This window comes from Nerophis ophidion, linkage group LG12 (assembly GCF_033978795.1).
Source record: "Nerophis ophidion isolate RoL-2023_Sa linkage group LG12, RoL_Noph_v1.0, whole genome shotgun sequence".
NCBI classification, from domain to species: Eukaryota; Metazoa; Chordata; class Actinopteri; order Syngnathiformes; family Syngnathidae; genus Nerophis; species Nerophis ophidion.
This window is the reverse complement of record NC_084622.1, coordinates 5,989,791-6,007,426: the sequence shown is the minus strand read 5'-3', so window position 1 is coordinate 6,007,426 and position 17,636 is coordinate 5,989,791. Positions and strand designations below refer to the sequence as shown.

Here is a 17,636-nt window from a genome sequence, read left to right as displayed (position 1 = left end):
AATTTTGTCTCTGGTCTCTTTTGACAGCTCTTTGGTCTTGCCCATGGTAGCAGTTTGACCTTGACTGAGCTTTAATGAGCTCAAAGGGGTGGTGGGTGGGTGATTAGTTGTGGGGTAATGGTGGACTTTTTTTTAAGGTAGACTGACAGCTCTATGAGAGTCATAATTCTTGCTGATTCTCATGTGTGCAAATACTTATTACCAAAGTAACATACGAATAAATCATGAAAAAAAAAATCATACAATGTGATTTCTGGATTTTTCTGTTTAGATTATGTCTCTAACAGTGGAAATACATCCATGATGAACATTTCAGACCTCTCCCTAATGTCTAAGTGGGAGAACCTGCAAAATTGCAGGGTGTGCAAATACTTGTGGACCTTACTGTGTGACGAGCGCTAACATTGTAAATGTATAGGATCTTGTAAATCTTGTATGATGTGAATCTATTGCTTTAACAATTTAATATTTGGTGATGTAAAAGAGCCTTGCATTGACTTTATGTACAAAATAATAGTGGAGGAAGTCATGATAATGAACATTTGTTTGACACCTGAGTTGTAGTCTAGCCCAGTGTTTTTCAACCATTGTGCCGCCACACAGGTGTGCCGTGAGATACAGTCTGGTGTGCTGTGGGAGATTAAGTAATTTCACTTATTTGGGTTAAAAATATTTTATGATAACTATTAATTATAATCTGCAAATAAAGTGCCGTTGTTGAGTGTCAGTGCTGTCTAAAGCTCGGCAGAGTAACCGTGTAATACTCTTCCATATCAGTAGGTGGCAGCACGTAGCTAATTGCTTTGTAAACGTCCTATCGAATGGTTAAACTAAAAATAAACAAAAGACGAGTGCCCCTAAAAAAGGCATTGAAGCTTAGGTATGGCTACGGAAAACGAAACTAAAACTGAAAAACAGACTGCTGGACGACAGCAAAGACCTACAGCGTGTGGAGCAGACGGTGTCCACAAAGTAAATCCGTACATGACATGACAATTAACACTTTCCACACAAAGAAGGATAGCGTCCGCACAACTGAAATAGTCCTGGTTGCTAAAACACAGCAGGGGCTGGGAATAGCGCTCAAAGGAAGACATGAAACTGCTACAGGAAAATACCAACAAAACAGGAAAAGCCACCAAAATAGGAGCGCAAGACACTACACACAGGAAAACATTAAACTCCAAATAGTCGATGTTACAGGTGTGACACTTACTTTGAGACAAGAGCTATAGTGATGCATGGTTGGTTATGGTTTGAATCCATATCCAACAATGCTCCAATGACTTTTTACTGTCAATATCAACTACGAGTTTACATTTTCTGTTTTCTGCTAATGGTGTGTGCATTTTTTTCCATCCATCCATCCATTTTCTACCGCTTATTCCCTTTCGGGGTCGCGGGGGGCGCTGGCACCTATCTCAGCTACAATCGGGCGGAAGGCGGGGTACACCCTGGACAAGTCGCCACCTCATCGCAGGGCCAACACATTTTTTTCAATTAACAAAAATGTGCCTTTGCTTCAAAAAGGTTAAAAAACACTGGTCTAGCCAACTAACATGTGTCAATGCTGCTACCAAGAGAAAGGACGCCACTTTTTCAAAAATACTTCGTGTATGGTTATTCTCTGGAGCCGCCCCCTCCCTGGTCTGGACTCCTCTCTGGTTGGCTCAGTCACTCCTCCGAAGGGGCTGCTCCTCACTGCCGCCTGCCTGCCAGCCGCTCCCACCGCCCGCGGACAACATCCCAACGAGTGAACATCCAAACTCAGTCAGTCGACTTTCTGCCTTCCCGCTCCACACTCATCCCCGTTTATTCCTCTGTGCAGCAGCAGGACTCACACCGTAAGCTCGCTCCTCTCTGTAGCCGCTCGCGTACCATCGTCAGTCGGCCACTTGGTGCCTCACAGACCCGTACCTCCTCCCCGCACCTACCATTACTACCTCGCTTTCCCCGACTTCTTAGCCGGAAACCGGTGTGCGATGGCGGTTGAGGCGAGCGCTTGAGCGCGGCTCCCACAGGTGTGTCTGAGCTCCAGGAAGCACACCTGGCTGGAGTGACCATGGGCGTGGAAGAACATTGACCAGGAAGATTTTTCAAATTGTTGAAGACTTTTTTTCACCCCCTTCCTCATCTTTCCCCTGCGCTTTACTACCGTCTTGCCTTCCTGGTTGGAGCTAGTCTGCAGCGGAATAGTGCCTTTCGGAAAGGAGGATGTGAACTTGCTTCTTCTTCAGTTCCTGGACTGTTCCCTTGCCTTTCTCACAGGTGAGTTCGAGAAAATTCAAGACGTTTTATTTGCTTTTAGCACTTTAGCATCCATGCAAGACAATGTTGTATAGTTGGAAGTTTGGCTAACACTAGCATTGTTAGCTCAACACACTCAAACACACATTTATTGATAATGCCATTTCACAAGCATCGCATTTTTCATATGTGTGTCGTGTGATGTCCATCATTGATACAAATGCATTTTATGGTTTTCTTTTATTTGGTATGTTACATGGAGAACATACACACCTTTAATTTAATGAATCAAACATTTTGAAATTCAATGATTTGGTGAATTGGCAAAAAGATAAAATTATGCACAAAGCTAAACTGCTACCAAATAAAGCCCAACAATTCTTCTCATCAAAAGAGGAGAAATATAACCTTAGAGAAAATCTTACCCCAAACATTTGTATATACATACAATTTAAGTCCTGTAGCATATCAGTATATGTAGTTAAACTAGGACTAGGCAAACAATTCAAACAAAGTGCTCAAAGTGTATGCAAATTAAAAGAAGAATACCTTTTAAGCAACTTGGCCCTTACTGAAAATAAGATTTTATTCATTCTATTATGACAATCATAACCTATCCCAGCAGACACAAGACATTGAAACATTGAGAACTTTTTGAATTCGGTCATTACATTGAGCAACTTAAATTTACTGTTGGGACGACATGCTTTTTGATGATGTGAATTTGACCATTAAAATGTGGTCGTTTCCCGATCAACGACGTGGGTCCAACGTTAGACATTAGCGTTGTCTCAATTTACACATTAAAATTTTTTGCCACGTTGTTTTCAAAGTCAGTTTCAATGGTTCATCCATCCATTTCCTACCACTTGTCCTAGCGGCATTCGGGTACGAATATTCAATGTTGTATCAAAGTCTTTGGCCTGCTGGGAAAATAATACACAAATGATACATAACCTGCTACCCACGAATGTACAAGAATTCTTAACAAAATAAAGAGAAATATAACCTTGGAGAAAAAACTAACTCAAAACATTAGCATGCAGGTACAACACTTACGACCATTAGCATATCAGTATGTGGACTTCACCTATGGAATTGATTAAGCAAATAAGTCAAAAAAAGTACTCCAAGTTTTACAAAGTACAACTAAAAATAATCTTGATACACAACTTAAACCTTACTGAAAATGGGATATACTGTAATTATGGGATCTCATTAGGTGAATCATAACTTAAAATCATTCACATAGCAAACTACAACCTGCTGGCTGCTACTCACAAATGTACAATTCTTCTTAACAAATGTAACTTGAAACTTTTGTATGCACGTCAACATTTAAGACTTAAGCGTATCAGTATGTGGAAATCAACTATGGAATGGATTAAGCAAATAAGTCAAACAATTATGTGATCCAGTTTAAGAAACTGCTCAAACTCAGTGTTTACAAAGTATAAAGAAAAATATAGTCCTGGTAAACAACTTGACCCTTACCGACCTTACCTATTATTCATCACACTATCATAACTCTCTTAATTATTTATTTATGAGAACTGTTGTATTTCTTACTCATTGATTTAATAGCTTTAGAAATGGAAAACAGGAAGTGAACAAACATGTCAGTAATTGCTATGAAGTAGAAAAGGGGTAGGATTAGATAAGCTCTGCTTATTCCTTTTGACATGTAATGAGAAATTTAAAGAAACGTGATGTTGCATTGCTTATTTATAGTTTGTGATGTTGAGAACATAGTGTAATGGATATTGATTGGTGTCAGATACTGAAACACACTCTTTTTTTTTGGACAGTTGTGTGAATATCAATCATGATTGTGAGGAAATAGTGTTTACTGAACATACAAAAACATGCCACATCCCTTGTTTTACACTGGAAGCATGTTTTATTGTGATAGCACACACACATGATAATAGCTGTTACTTCTTACTAGTCAATATTGTAAAGATGCTTGCCACTTCAATATTTTCAAAGTTTTTATAATATGCAGAGATCCAAAAATAAAACAATCTACGAGTTGCAAATGGCCCCTGTGCTGCACTTTGGACACCCCTTGACTATTTACTGCAAACACAAGTGCCACAGGACCTGAGAACCAGCGTCCTCTGCAGCGGACATTTTGTTCTGCATAGCAGGGTTATTGTCCAATCGAAATGTGTAATTCTGATAAAAAGAAATGTCCACTGCAGAGGACACTGGTTCTTAGGTGGGTGTGAGATTAGCGTTGATGGCATAATTTTGCCCTTTTTGAAGGTGGTGTGCATGCTAGATGCGTCACGCGTTGTAAAAGGGCTTGAAAACAAGGAAAGACGTTGGTTTTATGTTAGAAAACATGACACTGCTACTTTTGAAACATCATCAAACTGTCTTAAGTAGGGGTGGAAATGTATTAGTTACATTACCTGCTCTTTGTGCACTGTGTACCTCACTTAATTTACCTTTAGCACCTTTCTCGCTGCCTTCGATGCTGCACGGATTGCACTTTTACGCTGTTCGGTATAAACTACACAAACACACAATGTTGGACTGTTGCCACATATTGTGTCTTTCACCAGTGAATTGGAAGTGTGTTTCAGAATCTGCGATTTAGACATTTTAAAGGTGCTTTTAGTAATCCCTACTGAGAACACGCTGGTTTGTGTCTGGAGTTATGATGCCAATAGGTTCTGTCTGGCTCCGACAGAGTGTGTCTCCATAAAACGGTATTGTGTAATTTATTAATTTTTTTTTTGCCCAATGTAAAAGATGTCATTAGGGGTGCAACGATTCGTCAAAATTGTAGATAAATATCGACAGTAAAATTTGTCGTCGGTGATGTCATCACTCCTGTTTTTCCGACAATCGCAGGTGAAAACATGTAACGTGTGGGAACATTTCACCCTAATCTTGTTAAAGACAAGAATACCTTGCTCCTTTTATGGCAGTAAATTAGTGATACAGGAACATTTAAAGGCATGGTGTCAGACAGCTGGAGGATGCGATCGTAAACTCGGTACGTTACGACAAAGTTGCATGAAAAATAGATTTAACTATCATTTTAGCCAAAATCTTCCTTTTAAACTTTGTCTATATCAATTCAAATACTTTTTTTTAAATTTGTCGGGAACGTCAGGTGTGAAGCAATAACATAGGTCAGTTACCCACAAGCATAAGCATCATGGCGCCGATATCATGAAATAATGAATACAAAATCCATTAGATATCTAATATGTTCAGAATTAGTTAAGTCTACTAGTTTGCTGAAAATACCAGGAGTTAATCAATAATCAATAATTTACCTCATCACAAAGTTATTGTTTGTTTTTGATGACGTTAGATAGCATTGGTTTTTGTTCTTATTGCTGCTGTTTTTACTGTCCTTTTTTTTCATGAAAAATTATACTTTGTTTTTGTCAGCTCTTGGCCTCTCCTTGCTTTTAAATGGACACCCAATTTATAGATATTTTTGCTTTGTAACAGTTTAATGAGCAGCACATTTACAGTATAAATACATTTTCCTGAATGAATTAGTCATCTTTTGTTAGCACATACCTAAAAATGTATTGCTTAATTAGAATTGAATAAGATTATGCTTCATAATCCGTTTAGTTGACGAATCATTAAGATAATCAATGATGAGTCGATGATAAAAATAGTTATTAGTTGCAGTTATATGCCATATATCAGGGGTCACCAACGCGGTGCCCGCGGGCACCAGGTAGCCCGTAAGGACCAGATGAGTAGCCCGCTGGCCTGTTCTAAAAATAGCTCAAATAGCAGCACTTACCAGTGAGCTGCCTCTATTTTTTAAATTGTATTTATTTACTAGCAAGCTGGTCTCGCTTTGCTCGACATTTTTAATTCTAAGAGAGACAAAATTCACATAGAATTTGAAAATCCAAGAAAATATTTCAAAGACTTGGTCTTCACTTGTTTTAATAAAGTAATTTATTTTTTTTACTTTGCTTCTTATAACTTTCAGAAAGACAATTTTAGAGAAAAAAATAAAACCTTAAAAATGATTTTAGGATTTTTTAAACACATATACCTTTTTACCTTTTAAATTCCTTCCTCTTTTTTCCTGAAAATTTAAATCAATGTTCAAGTAAATTTTTTCTTTTTATTGTAAAGAATAATAAATACATTCTAATTTAATTCTTCATTTTAGCTTCTGTTTTTTCGACAAAGAATATTTCTGAAATATGTATTCAAACTTATTATGATTAAAATTTAAAATAATTATTCTGGCAAATCTAAAAAATCTGTAGAATCAAATTTAAATCGTATTTCAAAGTATTTAGAATTTCTTTAAAAAATTTTGTTCTGGAAAATCTAGAAAAAAAATAATGATTTGTCTTTGTTAGATATATAGCTTATTCCAATTTGTTTTATATTCTAACAACATGCAGATTGGATTTTATCCTCTTCAAAACATGTCTTCAAAATTCTAAAATTAATCTTAATCGGGAAAAATTACTAATGATGTTCCATAAATTATTTTTACAATTTTTTCTAAAAGTTTCGAATTCGCTAGTGTGACAGGTTGGTGTCGTGGGGTCCTCAGGACCGAAGGATCACAGCAGGAGTTCAAGTTGACAATTCTTTTTAATCTTTTTACACACAATATTTCTTCTTTCGTTTGTTCCCAAAAGGATCTTTTCATTTTTAATTTACACAACAGTTCATCTTCTTCGTTCGCTCCCCCAGTCTTTTCAGTCTTAGTTCGCTCACTCACAAAGTTTTTAACTCGCTCAGTCCTCCCACAACCCTTCTGGCGTCCTTCGCACCTCCTGGGGTCCTTCTGGCTTTTCAGCCCCGCCCTGCAGTCACCAACGCTGCTAAATAGAGACAGGTGATTAGATAACTCGTTCCAGCTGAGGTATCCACTCACCTGTCATCTTGCTTCCAGCCGGCTCCTGTGCGTGCCATTGCCAGCAGGCGGCGCGTGACCACGCCCCGCCTCCCACAGGCCTCCACCGTCAGGCCGGGCACCTGTCCGGCTGTGCTTGCGCTACGCTCCTTGCGGAGATGGAGCGCAGAGGCACTGCTTCGGGATAGCGCGTTGCGTAATCCACTAGGACTAGCACAAAGCGATATCCGTGTGAGCTCGGGTGCAATGGCCCGATGAGGTCCATGCCTATTCTTTCGAATGGGACCTCAATAAGTGGTAATGGGCGCAAGGGCGCCTTCGGGACGGCCGCTGGATTTACCAGTTGGCATTCCGGGCAGGCGGCGCACCAGCGGCGCACATCTGCCCGAATGCCCGGCCAATAGAACCGGGCCATTACCCGATTGAGTGTTTTGTCGTAACCCAGCCATGGGTTCACATGCGCCGCCCGGAAAACCATTTCCCGGTGGCGTTTCGGCACCAGCAACTGGGTGATCTCTTCTCCCGTCTGAGTGTCACGGGTCACTCTATACAGCCTATCTCTCATAATGGAGAAATGCGGGAATACCCGCGCCGCTCCCGGGCGCATTAGCTGACCGTCCCAGGCCGCGCGCAAAGTTTCGTCTCGCGACTGCTCGAGGGGAAAATCCTCCGTCCCGCAAAGCCCCCGCCGGTTCCCGCTCGGCAGTGGCGGAAGGCCCCGCCTCGCCACTGAGAACCGCGCGGATACTCCCTTTTCCTACGGTCCGTGAACGCCTCCCCACACATTGCGTCACAAGAAGTGGAAACCCCGGCCAATTTGTCCCTAATATTATGGGAGGCGTAAGGTGCGCACTTACAGCATCCTTCACACTATGCTTTTGTCCCCGATGCCAAATTTCTACTGGAACAATGGGATACGTGTGCACTTCCCCATGAATACATCTAATTCGGCCCTGTGTTGCCTGCCTCAACGTCCCGGGCCGAACCAGGTTTTGGTGGATCATGGTTTGTTTGCACCCCGAATCCACCATTGCCCGGTATATACTCCCTTGAACCCTTACCGGGACACAGTACGCCTCCCCTGGATCGGAGGCGGGTGCTGGGGGCTCGACCACCCGTATCACCTGCCCCACCTCAATCAGCGAGCACTCCCTGCGCACGTGACCAGGTTGGCCGCACCCCCAGCACACCGGCCCTGGCGTTCGAGGTGCCGTCTGCGGGGGAAGCCCTTGTTGCGCAGCGCCGGAAACCTGGACAGAGGGAGGAATGTTATATACGTTATACACCCCGTCTCCCCCCCTCAATAGTGCTGGAGGATGACATGGTGTGTGCGTGTATGTCCCTGTCCGGGCCGACGACCTGCTCTACCGCGGCCTCCTGCGTCTGCCAGCTCCGTCTCCGGGGTGTGGGGATGGGGCGCTCGGCCGCTCGTGGTGCTGCTCTGGATCTGTCGGCTGCCCGTGGCGCTGGTGCGGGTCTTTCGGCGATATTGTTGCTTCCTTCACGGTGTACCGCCAGATGATCCTCGGCCAGGGCCACCGCGGCCATCAGGTTCTGCGGGCGATGGTACCGCACCCAAGCGGCCGGCCGGGCTGGGATGGCCTCCTCAAACTGCTCCAGGAGGATCCGCTCCAGCATCTTGCTATCGGCCTCCTGGGGTTCAAGCCAACGGACGTCCGCATCCCGAAGCTGCTGCGCCAGCACAAACGGTCGATCCTCAGGCCCCAGTCGCATGGCCCGGAAACGGCGTCGGTGGTCCTCCGGGTGGCTGCCGATGCGGTCTAATATTGCCCGGCGTAGGTTGGGGAAATGCACCCGAGCGTGCGCTGGGAGACTGAGCGCCGCCCGTTTTTTCATCATTTGTTCGCTACAAAAAAGCTTCTGTAAAAGGAAAAAAATGTACGACTGAATGACAGACAGAAATACCCATTTTTTTATATACATAGATTTATTTATTAAAGGTAAATTGAGCAAATTGGCTATTTCTGGCAATTTATTTAAGTGTGTATCAAACTGGTAGCCCTTCGCATTAATCAGTACCCAAGAAGTAGCTCTTGGTTTCAAAAAGGTTGGTGACCCCTGCCATATATCATATACAATAACGTCAAATTAAGGAGTGGGACAGGAGGACACAAATGTTACCAACACTAACATAGCTATGTGAGCTACAATGCTAGCAATACACTCACATTTGACTCACAACATCATGCTAGCTTAGCTTATTCGCTAAAGAAAAACAAATTAATCAGACCGCCAGCCTTTTCTCACTAAAAGTATACTTGGCAGAGCTTTATATTAAGACATTTAGCAAAGCTTTTAATTAGTTTTCTTTTAGAAAAAGTTTGTCCACTGTGAAGTGTTAGGTGTAAACGTGGCCCTGGCTCCTCCAGCTAGGGTCGGGACAGATCTCTGGGTCAGGTTTTTCCTTTCCTAACATTACGAAAAGCTACAACCTCAAAAGTGAGCATTTGAGCCTTTTCTTACATTTGGTGCTCATTGACAACCTTCAGGGACACATATTTACGTTCCCATCCTCACCTATGGTCATGAGCTTTGGGTTATGACCGAAAGGACAAGATCACGGGTACAAGCGGCCGAAATTAGTTATCTCTGCCGGGTGGCGGGGCTTTCCCTTAGAGATAGGGTGAGAAGCTCTGCCATCCGGGAGGAGCTCAAAGTAAAGCCGCTGCTCCTCCACATCGAGAGGAGCCAGATGAGGTGGTTCGGGCATCTGGTCAGGATGCCACCCGAACGCCTCCCTAGGGAGGTGTTTAGGGCACGTCCAACCGGCAGGAGGCCACGGGGAAGACCCAGGACACGTTGGGAAGACTATGTCTCCCGGCTGGCCTGGGAACGCCTCGGGATCCCCCGGGAAGAACTGGATGAAGTGGCTGGGGAGAGGAAAGTCTGGGCTTCCCTGCTTAGGCTGCTGCCCCCGCGACCCGACCTCTGATCAGCGGAAGAAGATGGATGGATGGAAGGAACACAGTTGTGTGATCCGGCCCGTCACATCAATAATGTGTCATTAAAGTACTTTCTGAATAAATGTACTCGTTCTTGCCATTTACAACAGAAAAAAAATATCTGTTGCATGAAATTATACATATTCTAAACTTTAATATTATCTGATCATGCAGAAAATATATACTGTATTACATTTTGTTTTTTAAATAAACTCTTCAATATCTGCTTGACATCTTGACTTATGATTTCAAACCAAGTTATCCATCAATATGTACAAAAAATGTAACCAAATGCATAGGCAACAGTGTAGTAACAGTAATATCATCATGACTCAACTATATATTTATATTCATATATATTAATTGTTGCAAGCGGCCCTCTAAAGGCAGCCATACCGTGGCTCTCAGGTAGAATGAGTTTCTCAGCCCTGACATCATTAAAAGGTCACCTGTGCATCATAAGGAAACTTTTCCCTTCCGTGTTGTTTTGAATCAATGTCACTCTCCAACAAGAATTTTAGCAATGTCACATTATCTTACTTTGGGAAGCTGGTGTTGAGCTGATTTGTCCCAAAAATGCTACCAATTGCTATTCCTGTTTAAACAACGGTATTGAAAAGGAAAATGTATGCTCACATTATTTGCATCAGTGTGAACTTCCTCATGCTGTAACATCAGGGATTTCAAATATGCGGACCACAGGCCAGACCAGGCGCGCAAACAGGTTAAATTTGGCTGGCGAGAGGAGTTTGCTGAGTGGAAAATTGAGCTGCATTTTTAAATTAAAGAAACTGCTGCTCTAATTGTGTCCACTGGATGTCGCAATAGCAATTATCAACAAGAGGTATACGGCAAAGCGGCAGGGCTGCAACTCAGGGAAAGACGGCACACACCCACTCGAAACATCTGGTTTTTCAATCGCGTTATCTAGGTGTGTTAGTCCGACTTTTTCTAAAGCCAAACACAATCAGATTAAGGTGTTTGCATGGGTCGTAGAAAGTTTTTTTAAGCCAAAATATTTGAAATATTAGACTAGAGCTGCAGCTATGGAATATTTTAGTAATCGAGTATTATATCGAATATCCCGATCGATTAATCGAGTAATCGGGAAAAAAATCTTATTTTTGCTTTAAAAAAAAAAAATATATATATATACTGTGTGTATATATATATATATATATATATATATATATATATATATATATATATATATATATATATATATATATATGTATATATATGTATGTATGTATGTAGGTATGTATATATGTATGTATATATATATATATATATATACTGCGATGAGTTGGCGACTTGTCCAGGATGTACCCCGCCTTCCGCCCGATTGTAGCTGAGATAGGTACCAGCGCCCTCCGTAACCCCAAAGAGAATAAGCGGTAGAAAATGGTTGGATGGATGGATTGATAACGCCATTTCCCAAGCATCGCATTTATATATATATATACATATATATATATATATATATATATATATATATATATATATATATATATATATATATATGCACAAACCCCATTTCCATATGAGTTGGGAATTTGGGTTGGATGTAAATATAAACGGAATACAATGATTTGCAAATCCTTTTCAACCCATATTCCATTGAATGCACTACAAAGACAAGATATTTGATGTTCAAACTCATAAACTTTTTTTTTTTGCAAATAATAATTAATTTAGAATTTCATGGCTGCAACACGTGCCAAAGTAGTTGGGAAAGGGCATGTTCACCACTGTGTTACATCACATTTTCTTTTAACAACACTCAATAAACGTTTGGGAACTGAGGAAACTAATTGTTGAAGCTATTAAAGTGGAATTCTTTACCATTCTTGCTTGATGTACAGCTTAAGTTGTTCAACAGTCCGGGGTCTTGTTGTTGTATTTTACGCTTCATAATGCGCCACACATTTTTGATGGGAGACATGTCTGGACTGCAGGCGGGCCAGGAAAGTATCCGCACTCTTTTACTACGAAGCCACGCTGTTGTAACACGTGGCATGGCATTGTTTTTCTGAAATAAGCAGTGGCGTCCATGATAACGTTGCTTGGATGACAACATATGTTGCTCCAAAACCTGTATGGACCTTTCAGCATTAATGGTGCCTTCACAGATGTCTATGTTACCCATGCCTTGGGCACTAATACACCCCCATACCATAACAGATGCTGGCTTTTGAACTTTGCGCCTATAAGAATCCGGATGGTAATTTTCCTCTTTGTTCCGGAGGACACCACATTCACAGTTTCCAAATATAATTTGAAATGTGGACTCGTCAGACCACAGAACACTTCGACTTTGCATCAGTCCATCTTAGATGAGCTCGGGCCCAGCGAAGCCAGCGGCGTTCCTGTGTGTTGTTGATAAATGGCTTTCGCTTTGCATAATAGAGCTTTAACTTGCACTTACGGATGTAGCGACCAACTGTAGTTACTGACAGTGGTTTTATGAAGTGTCCCTGAGCCCTGGTGGTGATATCATTTACACACTGATGTCGGTTTTTGATGCAGTACCGCTTGAGGAATCAAAGGTCCGTAATATCATCGCTTACGTGCAGGGATTTGTTCAGATTCTCTGAACCTTTTGATGATTTTACGGACCAAAGATGGTAAAATCCCTAAATTCCTTGCAATAGCTCGTTGAGAAATGTTGTTCTAAAACTGTTCGACAATTTGCTTACAAATTGGTGACCCTCGCCCCATCCTTTTGGCATTTCATGGAAACTGCTTTTATACCCAATCATGGCACCCACCTGTTCCCAATTAGCCTGGACACCTGTGGGATGTTCCAAATAAGTGTTTGATGAGCATTCCTCAACTTTATCAGTATTTATTGCCACCTTTCGCTACTTCTTTGTCACGTTTTGCTGGCATCAAATTCTAAAGTTAATGATTATTTCCAAAAAAAAAAAAAGTTTGGCAGTTTTAACATCAAATTTGTTGTCTTTGTAGCATATTCAACTGAATACGGGTTGAAAATGATTTGCAAATCATTGTATTCAGTTTATATTTACATCTTACACAATTTCCCAACTCATATGGAAACGGGGTTTGTATATTAGGGGTGTGTGAAAATATCGCTTCGAATCTGAATCGCGATTCTCATGCTGTGCGATTCAGAATCGATTCTCATTTTTAAAAATTCTATCTTTACATTTTTTTTTTTTTTAAATCAATTCAACAAAACAATACACAGCAATACCATAACAATGCAATCCAATTCCAAAACCAAACCGTACCCAGCAACACTCAGAACTGCAATAAACAGAGCAATTGAGAGGAGACACAAACACGACACAGAACAAACCAAAAGTAGTGAAACAAAAAGGAATATTATCAACAATAGTATCAATATTAGTTATAATTTCAGCATAGAAGTGATTAACAATCCCTCATTGACGTTATCATGAGATATTTAAAAAAAAAAAAAAAAAGAACAATGCCGTGGCTTACACTTGCATCGCATCTCATAAGCTTGACAACACACTGTGTCCAATATTTTCACAGAGATAAAATAAGTCATATTTTTGGTTCGTTTAATAGTTAAAACAAATTTACATTATTGAAATCAGTTGATAAAACATTGTCCTTTACAATTATAAATGCTTTTTACAAAAATCTACGACTCTGCTTGCATGTCAGCAGACTGGGGTAGATCCTGCTGAAATCCTATGTATTGAATGAATAGAGAATCCTTTTAAATCGGGAAAAAATGTGTTTTTTAATCGAGAATCGTGTTGAATTGGAAAAAAAAAAGATTTTGAATCGTATCGTGACCCCAAGAATCGATATTGAATCGAATCGTGGGACACCCAAAGATTCGCAGCCCTATATTTTGTCTTTTCCAGCTTCTCAGGCAAATCATATTGTTGATGTAGATGCCCATATCGACTGTACACGTTTAGTTTACAAAAGAGAAGTGTGGGATACTTCTCTTGTTGCCTTATTTGTATTTTGACTTTATTAAATGGATTTATATTTTTATTTCGTGCAGCCGGGCCGGAGCACAGCTGAAATGCGTCCGTGGTTGATTGTCCCAATTTTTGTGTGCCAATAAAGACAGGTGCGCAAAAGACAATCTACTTAATGACAACAACAGTTTTACATTTTTAGAATGCAATACAGTTCATTGCATTATTTGCATTCAAAATAGTAATCAATGTTTATTTTGCCATCATAACATGTTTGAGATGAAAACACACATGTATAAAAGGAGTTTTAAATTAATATTCCCTGAGAATGTTAAAATAAAAGTATATTCTTAGTATCAAAAATAAAACAGTAAGAACCGTTTCCATTATATCAAACAGAAAAAGTGGACTAGTTAGTGCCTTTAAGAAGAACACGGAGAGTTTCAAATAAACATATTTGGGGTTAAAACAGTCTCCATCCACACAAGTGTATAGTTTCAAAAGTGTCTATATCTACACAAAAACACATACACCTGCTGTCAGGTACATTTTGTCCAATCAGAAGCCTGAAAAAAGCAGCAATAGCTGGCTTGTTGGCATTACACCTCCTATTATGTTTATTTTGATATACTTTAGACGTACAATGACACGTACTGTACATTATCTTTAAAACCTGCCCTACACGTAAACACAGAGCCCTGGGAACCTTATTAAAGAGTGAATGCACACCTGTGCTGCTGAAACCCAACACTGTTAGAATTATAAAATGTTCAGCAACATATGCAGTGAAGTGTACATTATTTCTAAAATCAGCACGCACTAATGAGCCAAGGAAACCATTTTGCATGTTTACGTTTCTATATGAAGCACACGGACATGCGTGTGCCGCTGCAAAACTCTCATGGAATTATAAAGCATTTAATCATGGATATAATTATATGGTACATGTGTAATCAAGGCTTCACGGTGGCAGAGGGGTTAGTGCGTCTGCCTCACAATACGAAGGTCCTGCAGGCTTGGGTTCAATCCCCGGCTCGGGATCTTTCTGTGTTGAGTTTGCATGTTATCCCCGTGAATGCGTGGGTTCCCTCCGGCTACTCCGGCTTCCTCCCACCTCCAAAGACATGCACCTGGGGATAGGTTGATTGGCAACACTAAATTGGCCCTAGTGTGTGAATGTGAGTGTGAATGTTGTCTGTCTATCTGTGTTGTCCCTGCGATGAGGTGGCGACTCGTCCAGCCTTCCGCCCGATTGTAGCTGAGATAGGCGCCAGCGCCCCCCGCGACCCCGAAAGGGAATAAGCGGTAGAAAATGGATGGATAGATGTGTAATTAAGTGTATATTGTCTTTAACCTCAGTACACACTACAAGGTAGGGCTGGTCGATATATCGCAGGTTTGTTTCTGTGCGATATAGAAAATGACTATATCGTAATATTCGAGTATACGTTCTCACGCAGTTGATTTTAGCTGCAGGGATTACACTACAGGCTCTTCCCACTCCTTCTTGTGTCTCCTTCTCACAGACAGCAAGCGCACAAACTTACACACGTCACATTCAGTACTGTCACGTCATACGTCACGAAGCAGAGAGGTAGCAGCGTGGCTAACGTTATTTGTGATGCTAGCGGAGTGTTGCGGGTGGTAAACGAGAGAAAGAAGGTGCGAATCTGGTAACAAATGAAGGAATAATTGATTTCCAAGAAAAACAGGTAGTTCGCCTTCAAGCGGGAATATGTCGAATAGACAACTTTAATTTGTCAAGTTTGGGGCACAAGTGTTGCTACCAAAAGTAGCATTACTGCTAATATGTAGCATCATTTGAAAAGTCACCTGCTAATAACTGTTTAATAAATACAGTTTTTGTCAATCTAATTAGTTGTGATTTCCTTCTCTGCATGAAAGTTTATAATGAGCATATATTAATGCAGTATGAAGAAGAATGTTTTAATGTAGACACATAGAATCACCGTACTGCTGTGATTATATGTATCAAGTGTTAATTCAAGGCTAAGGCAAAATACAGAGATATATATCGTATATCACGATATGGCCTAAAAATACCGAGATATTAAAAAAAGGCCATATCACCCAGCCCTACAACAAGGAGGACACTACTTTGTTTTTTTTAGTTGCTTGGTTGTTTTTTACGCTCGAGCACGATAGCGCTCGGCTCATGGAAGCAAGACACGTAAGTTAACTTCAAGATTTGTCATTAAGCTAGGACTAAAAACATGAGCTAAAGTTGCATCTTTCTTATGACACGGAGCAAAAAGTCTTGCAAGTCAAAGTTGTCCCATCAGGTGGCGGTTTGACAGTGATCATATCCAAAACGGCTGACAGTCATTAGCGCCAGCGGGAGTGTCGTAAAGCCCTTTTTGATGTGTCATTTTTATTAATCCATCCATCCATCCATTTCACTACCGCTTATTGTTGAGTGAAAATAGCTGCATGTTTACGTTCAAAAATACAGTAAGTCATTGTGTGTTTAAAGGCAGCAAAACAGAGTTTGGAAATGGCAGTGTACACAAGTGTCCGTGTGTGTCGTGTGCACGCATACGCTGAGTGGAGAGTTTTGAATCTCTACACTTTGGCCAGCGTTTGGAAAGGTCTGCGTTTTGAAAGACAAAAGTATGCGTCTGCTTGTGGACAAGAGGCCGAAACGTGAGCTTTGATTACTAAACAAGGCAAAATACCGTAAAAAAAAAGAATTACGACACCTTGAGGCAGCGAGGATTTTTTGAATATATTTTGTAATCGAGTTACTCGAGGAATCGTTTCAGCTCTAAATCAGACTAATTTATTACACGGAAAAATCATTGTGAACTTCCGCACGCTTTAAGTGTCTACATACTAAATGATCAGAAGGTAAAATGAAAGTAGTAGAATTTAAAATAATTATTACTTGTAGCGCGGGTGACTAAGTCTATAGGAGGAAAATATACAGAAAGTCTACACAAAGTAGTTCATTTTGATTTTGATTTGTTTTAAGGAGAACTTAAGCATTGATGCATATTTTTAGTAGCGTTGGGTAGCTCTTTCTGACAAAGAAGCTAATTTTCAAAGGACACTGGCACTACAGCTTTGCTGGGTTCTGCGTAAAAATCACATGTCCGTAAATTCCGGCTCTACTTTTAGGACTAGGATGTGGGGAACTTCACGTGTTTGCTGTGTGAAAGACGGTCAAAAAGTGTCAAGGGTAATTCTAAAGGTACAAGGCTGTAGTGACGTGGCCGTAGTCGTTACATGTGCAAACTTGAACCTCCTCAATGGGTTGTTTGGAGAAAGAAACAAGCCCTTCCCTATTTGGACTGCAATTTCTCCACCAGCATCTGTCTGGTTAGCTCACAGGTAGTCCTCTGTAAGACAATTCTTGTAAGTGGAAAAATACTCTTGTGGTCTGTTTGTGTTGTCACTTTTGGACAGCACATCAACCATTAGCCTTGTTTGTTTTTTCCTCTTTCCCCCCCGCCATATTTTTGCTGCTGGTCTGTTGCGGAGATAAAGCAGACACAGGCGCTATTCACAAACAGCACAGTTTCCTGCGCGGTCGGCGTGCATCTCGGCAGCCATCAACAGTCCTCCGTTGTCTGGCTAAATCGTACCCTTTATTCGCACCCAAGACATCATCCA

At 41.0% G+C, this 17,636-nt stretch overlaps 1 protein-coding gene across 5 annotated transcripts in view; it reads left to right on the top strand.

Annotated features, from left to right (window-relative positions):
- Positions 1-1,693: 1,693 nt before the first annotated feature.
- The window catches only part of plxnb2b (plexin b2b), a 523,376-nt gene continuing 507,433 nt past the window's right edge, over positions 1,694-17,636 (top strand). For all 5 annotated transcript variants that reach the window (XM_061916746.1, XM_061916747.1, XM_061916748.1 and 2 more), the window contains exon 1: positions 1,694-2,268. The gene's annotated coding sequence lies outside the window, so the exon portion shown is untranslated. The remainder of the gene's footprint in view (positions 2,269-17,636) is intronic.